Consider the following 10,872-nt stretch of genomic DNA (forward strand, 5'->3'; position numbering starts at 1 on the left):
GGTCTTGGGTCCTGCTGGATCATGGCTTTGCTGCTTTACCCTTTTCCATGAGATCTTCTCTTTTCCCTAGATGTAGGCAGTCTGTCATCGTCTTTCCTGTCGCTTTTTCAGGGTTAGTTGTATTCGCTGTATTTTCATAGTATATGTGGTTTGGGGAGGAGTTTTCTGTCTCATTTCTCAGACAGCCATCTTTAATCCCTCTCTTGGCTCCTGTTCTTTTGCGGGTCATTCATTTTCTGTTTCTTCTTGCAAGTTTCTGGGATTTTTCTCTTCATTTGGGCATTCAGAAATTTCTCTGCCATGTTTCTAGATGGTGATGTCCTGCTTTTTGTTGTTATTGTTTCATTTTGTGTTCACTTTTTAATTAAAGTGTAAACTATATAAAATATACACACCTTAGGAACACAGCACTGTGAGTTTTTATATTTGTCTGCAGTCGTGTAACCACCACCCAGGTCCAGATGTAGACCACTCATTACTAGCACCCAGTAGGCTCCCTTTCATTCCAGAGAAAACTGCTATTCTGGCCTCTAACACCATTGATGAGTTCCACCTATTCTTGAACTTCCCATAAATGGAAGCATGTAGTCCTATGCTTTTGAGTACTTTAAAAAAAAAAAAACTTTAAAAATTTTAGAACGGTTTTAGATTTGCACAGTTACCGGTAAGAAAATAGAGATTTTGTTTACTCCACACCCATTTCCCCATTTATTATTATCTTACATTAGCATGGCAGGTTGGTCACAATTAATGAACAAATATCGATACCTTGTTACTAACTAGAATCCTGACTTCATTAAGATTTCCTCAGGTTTTCCCTAATAGCCTTTTTCTGTTCCGGGATCCCATCCTGGACCCAGCACGACATTTAGTCCTATGGCTCCTTGGGCTCCCTGCAGCTGGGATGGTGTCTGACTTCCCTTGTCCTTCCATCACTGGCAGTTTTAAGGAGTAGTGGTCAGATGGTCCTTCAATTGGGATTAGTCTGATGTTTTTCTCATGATGAGACTTGGGTCATGGGTTTGCATGGAAGACCCAGAGGGAAGTGTTGTTGTCATCACATCATGTCAAGGGCATGTGCTCTCAACACAACGTGTCACTGCAACGCCGACCTTGATCACCTGGCTGAGGTGTGCTGTCAGGTTTCTCCCCTGGAAAGGGGCTCTTTTCCCCCTTCCACCCAGTCCTCTAGGAGGAAGTCACCATGCAGCCTGCACTTGCGAAGCTGGGTTTATGCCGCAGCCCCTAGAGGGCAGAGCATCTCCATTGCTTACTTGGAATTCTGCCTGGGAGATTTGCCTCTTCTCCTCCATTATTTATTTACTCCATGATTTACCTCTAGTATGGAGTCCTGGTATTTGCTTTGTACTTTGGCTATAATCCAGTGCTACTTTATTTATTTTATCAGTCAAATTGTTCCAGCTTTGGCCTCTGGGAGCTCTTTCAGTTGGCTCCTGGGTCACTTTGGTATGCCCATCACTCTGTGTGTGTGTGTGTGTGTGTGTGTGTTGAGCATTTTGTTGCTTCCTGACACTACAAGATGTTCCAGGCTCATCTTGTATATTTCTTGCCCCAGTCCTAGAATCTGCTATTCTCCAAGGAGCCCTGGTTCCTTTTACCAGAAAAAGGTATTAGAAATCAAGATCACATGTGATCACAGGTACTGGAATGTCCTTGCTTTTAGGTTCTCTCAGGGTCACAGCAGGGAAATATATGTATTCTCACCCCTGTGTGAGTATCACTCACTTACTATAACAATGTCTACATGTAGCCACCTGTATCTGTTAAGCTAAATGTAAGTTTATATCGATGTCTTCACCTTTATTCCATTACCATATGGAACATTCTAGCATCTTCCCCTTGCTTATCTGTAATCTCCCACTTCAACAGTAAGAAACCTGGCTCTTGCTGTCTGCCATTTATTTATGTAATCGTTCAGTTCCAGAGTACATGCAGAATGGTCCTAGAATTGTTAACTTGGGTCCCTGAAAGAAACAACTTTGTTAACCAGAGGGCAGGTCTCCTCCCATTTCTGCAGGTGCCTAGGTCAGCCCTGCAGTGAGGTTGTTCCACACATTTCTAAGGTGTATAATTAAACTCTTTTGCCATGGTCTGTGTTCTATCCTGGAATCCCTGACTCCTACATGTTTTTTTTTTTTTCCCATCCATTAAGGTTCCCTCTTTGTGACCTCGAGTCTATTGGTTTTTGACAAATGCTAACGTCTTCTGTTTACAATTACAGTCTCCTGCACAATAATTTCACCTGCTTAGAAACTCCTCCCCTGTGCTCCATCTATTCAACCTTTAGCTCCACCCCAGGACCTCTGGCAACTACTTTCTGTTTATAATCTCTACAGTTTCACCTTTTTCAGAATGTCATATAACTGGAATCATACAGTATGCAGTGTTTTTAGATTGATGTCTTTCACTTAGCAGAATACATTTAGTATTCATCTATGTCTGTGATTTGTTAGCTCATTTCTTTTTATCTCTGATTTGTTTTCTATTGCCTGGATGTACTGCAGTTTATACATTCACCTGTTGAAGGACATCTTGGTTGCTTCCAGTTTTAGGTGATTATAAACAAAGTTTCTGTGAACATTCACATGCAGAGTCTTGTGTGGACAGAAGTTTTAAAATCAGTTAGGTAAACAGCCAGGAGCACAACTGCCCAACTGTCTTCCAAAGTAGCCGTGCCATTCTGCACTCCCACCAGCAGTGAATGGGAGTTCCTGTCGCTCTTCACATGTGCCAGCATTTGGTGTTGTCAGTGTTTTGGATTTTACTCATTCTCGGTGTGCAGTGGTATCTCATTATTGTTCTAATTTGCATTTGTCTAATGACAAATGATCCGGAGCATCTTTTCATGTGCTTATTTTCCATCCATATATTTTCTATGGTGAGGTGCCCGTGCAGATTTTTTGTCCATGTGTTAACTAGGCTGTTTGTTTTCACACTGCTATCTTTTAAGAGCTGTTTGTTTATTTTGGATACCAGTCCTTTATCATTTTCCACTTTACATTTACTTCTTGTACCATTTGAGTTAATTCTGTGTGAGGTCTGTATCTGGGCTCCTTTGTCTTTTGCACCTGGGAGCCCAGGGGCTTGGCACGATTTGCTGAGCAGCTATCCTTCCTGCACTGAGCTGCCTTTGCTCTGCTGTCAAAAATCTGTCGACTACATTTGTGTGGGTCTGTTTCTGGGCTCTCACTTCTGTAACACTGAGCTGTCTTCTTTAGCCAATGACAGATTGTTTTGTGGTAGGTCTTGAAATCTAGTAATATGAGTCTTCCAACTTCATTATTCCTTAGTGTTGTGGGGCCTGGGTACTAAATTTAGGTTAATCTGCATATGAAAGGCACCCTTCCACGCTGGGCACTTCCTGTCTGCAGGACCTGGCCAGCCCTGAGAGTGGCATCTCTTCAGGGGCACTGCCTCCAGAGGTCACAGCTTCAGAATTACAGAAAATAGAAAGACATGATTCATATAGTTGTCCCACTGATGCTTTGACATCCTATTAAGAAACCTTGGAGATGACGATAGAGGAGTTCGATTAGGTCTTAGAGAGCAGGACATAGATTTCCCTGAACAGCACAGAAAACGTTTTATTGTGAGAGCAGAAGGGAGTGACACAGGTCGAAACAGTGGGAGTCCTTCTAGGCCAGCCCAGAATTAAGTTTCTCATTTATGAGGCATCATCAGAGAAAACAGGCCTGAGAGGCCTACGGGTTTGAGAGTCGGGGTGAGGCTGTATGCATCATGTCCAGCATCGAGCTCCTGGGCTGGGGCAGTGTGGTCTGGGGTAAGCTTTCCACGGGGTCCCTTGGAGCGATGTGGTTGTCCCTGTGGCTCTGGGCCATTGCGAGACTGAGCTGGGGTTCTGGCCTGAGCCTGCAGGCGGGCCCTCTGATGTGGCCGGTTGCGATTGGCCCTTTACCTCAGCTGTCGGTTCCCTTGGTGATAGGAATTGGCAAGGCCTTTGGGCTGTGTGGCTTGTGTTAGCCCAGTGCAGTACCGGGTTGAAACAATAGTCCACTTGGAGGGTTTGGGCTTCTGATGACAGACCGATGACCAGCAGTAATGAGACCAGCGGCCAAGAGGGGGTGTGGCTACACTTGACAGGTTCTGAGTTATTTGTGCTGTGTGTGTGTGTGTGTGTGTGTGTGTGTGTGTGTGTGTGTGTGTGTGTGTGTTGTGTGTGTAAGTTTAGGCCCAAAGGGACTCCCTATCAGATGAGCAGCTGCCTGGCCCATGGGAATATCTGTGGTTAAAGGGTCCCAGGAGAATATGTGTCCCTTTCTAGGATTGGGGCAAGATTGGAAATTGTAAAGATGGGGAGACACTATAAGGCCTCACATATAATATGTTTTTATGTCCATAGGGAGGAGGCAAATCCCCCTTTAAATGCAGGAAGCGGAGGATGGGACTTCTTTTAAAAGTTGACGTTGAGGTGTGAGTCTGCTAGGGATGTTGAATTAAGGGAGATTAGGCCAGGAACAAGACGGAGGCCCTTTTAGGAGCCCTGTGCTGGGTTAGACATTGAAAAGAAGTTGAGGAAACCATTGTGTCCCTCAGTTAAACTCTCTCTGGGGCTGTTCAGGGATAGGGAAGTCCTATGAGTGCCCCCTCTGGGAGCCCAGACCCTGTGTGTTCTGGGAAGCTAAATGTGTACCTGGTCGCTGTCAGTAATGCCTGGAACCCCAGAGTGGGCAAGGAGTGTTCTGGCAAGGCCTGTGTCGTGGCATCAGGATACGGGGAGCCACAGGGTTTTGATCTATGTTTTGGGCATCTGTGAGGCAAGAGGTTCCCAGAGTCCTTCATCCTTAAGCCTCAGTCCAACAGTGTGTGATCGATGTGCAAACAGGGCCAGTTGTGTTGACTCTTGGGTCCTGACCTTTATCAGGGGCATCCGGACCAGGAGATGGAAGCGGCGACATTTCACTGGGTGCTGCCGTTTTTACTGTGGTTGGCAGTGCCTTTCCTGTGACCCCTGAGCTCCTGTTGCTGCTCACTCGGCTAAGTAGCGCTTCACTTAGCTAAGGGGCCTGCGGGAGGGCTTACCTGCTCCAGCACATGGCATCTGAGCGGGACTGAGGGCGAGGAGGCCATCCTCTCCCGCAGGTGAGCATGCCAGAGTGCCCGGGTCGGCCCGTCCTGTAGTAAGGGGGCCTCAGCAGCTGTGCTGAGCTTGTGGGGCAGAGTGTCCATGACCCAAAGCAGACTGGGCAGCTGGCTATGGAGGCCCAGGGTCTGCGAGCGCTTCTTCCCAGGGAAGCCCAGTATGTAGCCAGCAGTTTTGGTTTTCATGGTCTTGAGCAGGAAAGGCAGTTTCTTGCATCAAAAGCTCTTGGGCAACTAACGGCCATCGCAGGAGGTCCAGAGACCTCAGGGTCAGGAAGGGAGGTTGTCAAAGCCTCCAAAGGGAAGGAGTCTCTGAGGCACTGATGGGAGTGCCTGTTGCTTTTAATTTGAACAGATTTTAGAGTTTTCTATTAGAGGAGCCCCATTTAAGACAGGCAGATCTGTAAGTGGCAGCATCAGTCAGATTTAAGTAAAATCTGTAAAGGAGGACGCTGTTGCTGCCAGAACTCTAAGAGGACTAAAAGGTGTTGGGTTGGTGTGTCCTTAATGAGCGTGTCAAATGGATGCCCTTGGAGGAGACGCCATCAGGGTGACGTCACACCTGGGCTCCGGGGAAGGTGGGTGCGGCAGAGGTCACTTCCACAAAGGTGGCAGGTGGTGGCGGTGCTGTGCAGGCCCCCCAGGCAGCTTGGGAGAGGTGTGTGTCCCTCCAGAGCTGAAGACAAACTGGCCGAGAGGCTGCTGAGCTAGGCATTGAATAGAACCTGTTAGCCGCATCTAGAAGAGCTGTGCTGACTGGGTGGAGTCAGTAATTCAAAAAACACTGGATACCGGGTATGGGAGCCTCGGGGCTGGCCTCTGGGCAGCAGCCACTACCTGGGATGGTCCCTTTTCTCCTTCCTCCTCTCCTTCCTCTCCTTCCTCCCCGTTCCAAGGGCCCGCAGGGAAGAGTCAGGACGACCACAGGCAAACAGCCCACGTGCCTGAGTGGGAGCCCTCGCACTGCGCTAGGGTGTGGTCTGCAGCCTCGGGCACCCCTGAGACGCACTCCCTCTGCTCCACCGGGCAGGCTGAGCGCTAGGAACAGGGCACCTCAGTTTGCCCACCACTCACCGGTGTTGCCCATCAGGCCTGGCCGTGGCCCTGAAGGGCGCTAAGCCACACCGCCGCGCCCCTCCGGAGGAGCCTTTCATAAACCTAGCTAGCCAAGCAGGCAAAAGGCGCCCGTGGAACACTGTCCTGGAATCTAGGCAGGTAGCAGCTCAGTCCAGAACTCAAGGAGGATCGCCTTTCGAGTTCCGAGGGAATCCTCAGCCACCCCAACAAACGCACCCGTGGCGCCTGTGCCAGGACAAGCTGTGCCAGGATGTGGTGGCTCCCTTCCAGCCGCCACTGACGTGTGGTGGAACCAGTCAGTGAGCCAGAGCGATCTAGTGATACAGCATTCCAGGCAGAGGCCAAATTCCCTGCTTGCTTGCCAACTGATCTACAAGATTTTATTACTATTCAGGTATGGTGAGGCCCGTAGATCTGGAGACACCTGCCATTGACAAGACAGTTTGCTTTGTGTAGTTTCCAAGGATAGGAGGCACAGCACACCTCTCAGGGCCACCCTGGGAAGCACCAGGGTCAGTCAGGAGCAGAGGGGGTGGGCAGTAGGCTCAGGGTGGGCTCGTCTGATTGTCTGAGTGACTTTATTTCAGTAGTCTGTTAGGCTATCTGGTGAGCGGCCCTGGGCTGGTTAGGGCAGGGGCACATTGCCCTGAGTGTGACAGCCAGTGGAGGGGCGACGCGGTGGGCTCTGGATTGGTGGCCTGTCTGGGCTCCCAGGGAGGCACTGCCTATCTCCAGGAACCGGAAGCAGCACGGTCTTCAGGGTCAGTGTGGCTCTGGGCCAGAGGCGGTTCCCAGCTGCGGGCAAGTTCACTCTGAACTGAGACTGAAAAGTGACAGCAGCACATTGCAGGTCAAAAGGGGCTTATAGCAAGCTTTCTTCTCACAGGGGTAGCTTGAGTGCTAGAACCACATCTGCACGTGGCAGTCTGCAAGTCCGTCTCTGCCTCTGCCTCTGGCTCTGCCTCCACTCCAGGCTCTGCCCTCGCCGCCAGCCTCTGCTCTGCTAGCACGGGGCAGAGCTCTTTATATACCAACACAAGCAGTAATGGCTTGTTGCCGACAGGTATGCAATCCTGCACCTGTGCAGTAGGCTAGGTATTACATCATCGCATGTACACGGTGGGCAAGTAGATTAGGGTCAGATGAGCATCGTGGCCATGTAACTCCCATTTTTCCTACAGTCAGCAAGGCTCCAAGATGTGAAAGCATCAGAAATGCAGAAAATAAAAAAGCACGAAGAATACCCCATGTTGGCCTGGATGTCCGTATTCCCTGTTTAATCACCGCACACCTTTCTGGTGTGTGGGTCTGCCAGGGCTGCTCGCAGGGCTCTGATCAACACAGTTGTTGGGAGTATTCCCCAACATCTTTTAGGGCATATATATTTGCATTTCTTAGGGCTATGTGCACAGGAGTGAAATCCCTGGATCATAAGGTAGATACGTGTTAAGCTTTATGAGATATTGCTGAGGCATTTTCCAAAGTGGTTGAACCAAGTTTTCATCTGAACCTTTTCAATCTGAAGACTCATGACTTTCTTCTGATCTGGGGACACCTCACTTACTATGATCTATTCATTCTTTCATTTAGCAGATTGTTATTAAGGGCAACTCCCATGCCAGGAATAGTTCTTGGCACTGGGGATACCAGGGGCGAACCCAGGAGTACACGATGCTCCAGACAGGGAACAGACGGTAAACAAGTACACAAATCCATACCATAAAGATTTGCTTCAGCTGCGGACAACCGTACTTACACATGATTAAATTGTAATTGTCATTTCAGTAAGTGACTTCTAGGAAGGACACTAGGCAGTGTAGGGATAAATGTTGCCTCTCCTCCATTCTCTATCCTAGAAATCTCATTGGATAGATGTCGGAATTCTTTTCCTGTCCTCCCTGTTTTTTTCCTTCCATATGCTTCTTCTTCAATAGAGGGTTTTTTTTTAACTGAAGTATAATTTGACGTGCAACATCCTACTTGTGTTGATGTATATCACTGTGATTTGGTATTTTTATACATTACAAAATGACCCCCATGACAAATCCAGTCAGCATCTATCACCACACACAATTATTACAGTATTATGCATTGTATTTCCTATTTGTACATTATCTCCACAACTTACTTATTTTACAGCTGGAAGTTTATACCTCTTACTCCCCTGTACCTGTTTTGCCTGCCTTCCAATCCTGGGGACTCTCCAGGAACCAACACTTTTCTGTATCTCTGAGTCTGTTCCTATTTTGTTTTGTTTGTTCATTTGCTTTGTTTCTTAGATTCCACAGATAAGTGAAATCAAATGGTATTTGTAGTTCTCTGTCTCACTTATTTCACTGAGCATGATACCCTCTAGGTCCATCCTCGCTGTCACAATTGGTAACATTTCATTCCTTCTTGTGGCTGAGTACCACACCTTCTTTATCATTCATCTGTCAATGAACACAAGGGGCTTTGGTATCTTGGCTGTTGGAAATGTACATAATGCTGCAGTGAACATGGGATGGGGGTGGCATGTATCTCTTTGAATGGGTGGTTTCCTTTTTTTTGGATAAATTCCCAGAAGTGGAATCGCTGGATTCTATGGTATCTCTATTTTTTTTTTTTTTTGAGCAAACCCCATACTGGTTTTCATGATGGCTGCACCAGTTTACATTCCCACCAACAGGCACAGTGTTCCCTTCCCTCCATATCTTCTCCAACACTTGTTACTTTCCTTCCTCTCTCCTTCCTTCCTTCCCTCCCCTTTTGTTCTTTGATACTAGCCGGGTGTGACTGGTGTTAGATGATACCTCATTGTGGTTTTGATTTGATTTGCATTCCCTGATGATTAATGTTGAGAATCTTTCCATGTGTGTGTTGGCCATCTGTATGTCTTCTTTGGAAAAATGTCTATTAGGTCCTCTGCTCATTTTTTAATTGGGTTGTTTGGGTTTTTTGGTTTTTGTTTTTGATATTGTTGTTTAAGTTCTTTATATATTTCAGATATTAATCCCTTACTAGATGTATAATTTGCAAAAATCTTCTCCCATTCAGTAGGTTGCTTTTTCTTTTTGTTGATGGTTTCCTTTACTGTGCACAAGCTTTTTAGTTTGATGAAGTTCCATTTGTTTATTTTAGCTTTTGTTGCCTGAGACTGGTCCAAACAATATTGCTCAGACCAATGTCCAAGAGCCCTGCCTATGTTTTCCTCTAGGAGAGAGTTGTTTCTTTAATAAACAATTTACACATGAACATTGCTGGTCTATTTATGTATTTGCTTTATGGATGTAACAGCCTTTTGTGTCTGTGGGAGAGGTCACTGCTTCCCGCTGGCTCTGCTTCCCCAGGTGGGACCGCCTCCCCTCTCCCTGCCGCGGCGCCCTTCTCTCCCAGTGAGTGGCTTCCCTCCGTGCCTACTGCCCCTGCGTCAGGGCTGAGGCGCCCTCGGGCCCTGGGCCGGGGTGGGAGGGGCCGTAAGGAGTGCGTCTGGCTTGCCTCCCGCCGGCGTGGGTGGAAGGGGGCTGTCCGCAGGGCAGCAAATGCTGCAGTTAAGACTTCTGGGTGTAGGTGTCCTCAAAGGCAGCCAAAGACATCAGAGCCCTCTGGCCCAGAGCCTAGGGTCAGGCTCCCTGTGGGGAGTCAGCCAACGCGCACCCAGGCCGCTGCCGCGCCCAGGGGAAGTGGGGGTGTGGGAGGATGTGGAGGAGGCACCCAGAGAGGCCGGCTGGCCGGTTCCTCGCGGTTTCCAGTCAGCAAGGCCCTGCTGTTACCGCTGATGACTTCACAACAAATATATGCAGTACAGCTTTTTGAAAAATACTTGACTTTTAAGCTAAATTTGATGATTTACAGAAAAATTGGAAAGATGGTATCAAGAATTCACAAAGCTTCCACACCCAATGTCCTTTATTTTACTATCTTATAATAATAGTATGGTGCATTTGTTAGCATTAATGAACAATATTGATGCATTATTATTAACTAAAGTCTATACTGTATTCAGATTCCCTTAGTTTTTACCTAATGCCCCTTTTCTGGTCCACAATCCTACCCAGGGCACCACCTTGTAAAGGGCATATGCATTTTCGTTCCTTGCTAGGACCAGAGTTATGCCGGCAAGGCTATTGTCCGTGCTCTGAGCAAGTGTATCATCTTGAAGCCAATTTTCTCCAGCCCAGGCCGGCGTCAGGGACCTGGGGATCACTTGGCCGGGGCCCCAGACTGGGACGCATGTGTCTTGAAGTTGTTTTCCACTCCCAGGTCTCTCTGCAGTGTGCCCTTTGACTCACTCTCTCTTTGGTGTCAGTTTCCTCATCTGTAACTAAAGGCGCATTGGGCTAGTTCCGTCTGGACAGGCTGAGTCCTGAGTAGGTGTCTGAGTGAACGTTTTTTTGTTCCTTGTCCTGGGTGGAGGGAGCTGGCAGGTGCAATGGTGGCCCAGAGGGCAAAGCTGGGACCCGGATCTCACTGAGCTCCACCTGGGGCCAACGCTCTGACCTTGGACTTCTCAAGTCAAAGAGCAGGGGCCTCTCCCTATGTGCTGCTTAATCCTGAGTACTTTAGGCCAGGCCCTTGTCAGCTCTGAGCCTCGGTTTCCCCATCTGTGCAGTGCCAGCAGTGGGAGGGTCCCTCTGGTCGGGGTCAGAGCCCTGGGAGCAGTGAATTCTGTTTCGGGAGGTGTGCAGCTGGGAC

Source organism: Manis pentadactyla, chromosome 11 (genome assembly GCF_030020395.1).
Source record: "Manis pentadactyla isolate mManPen7 chromosome 11, mManPen7.hap1, whole genome shotgun sequence".
NCBI lineage: Eukaryota > Metazoa > Chordata > Mammalia > Pholidota > Manidae > Manis > Manis pentadactyla.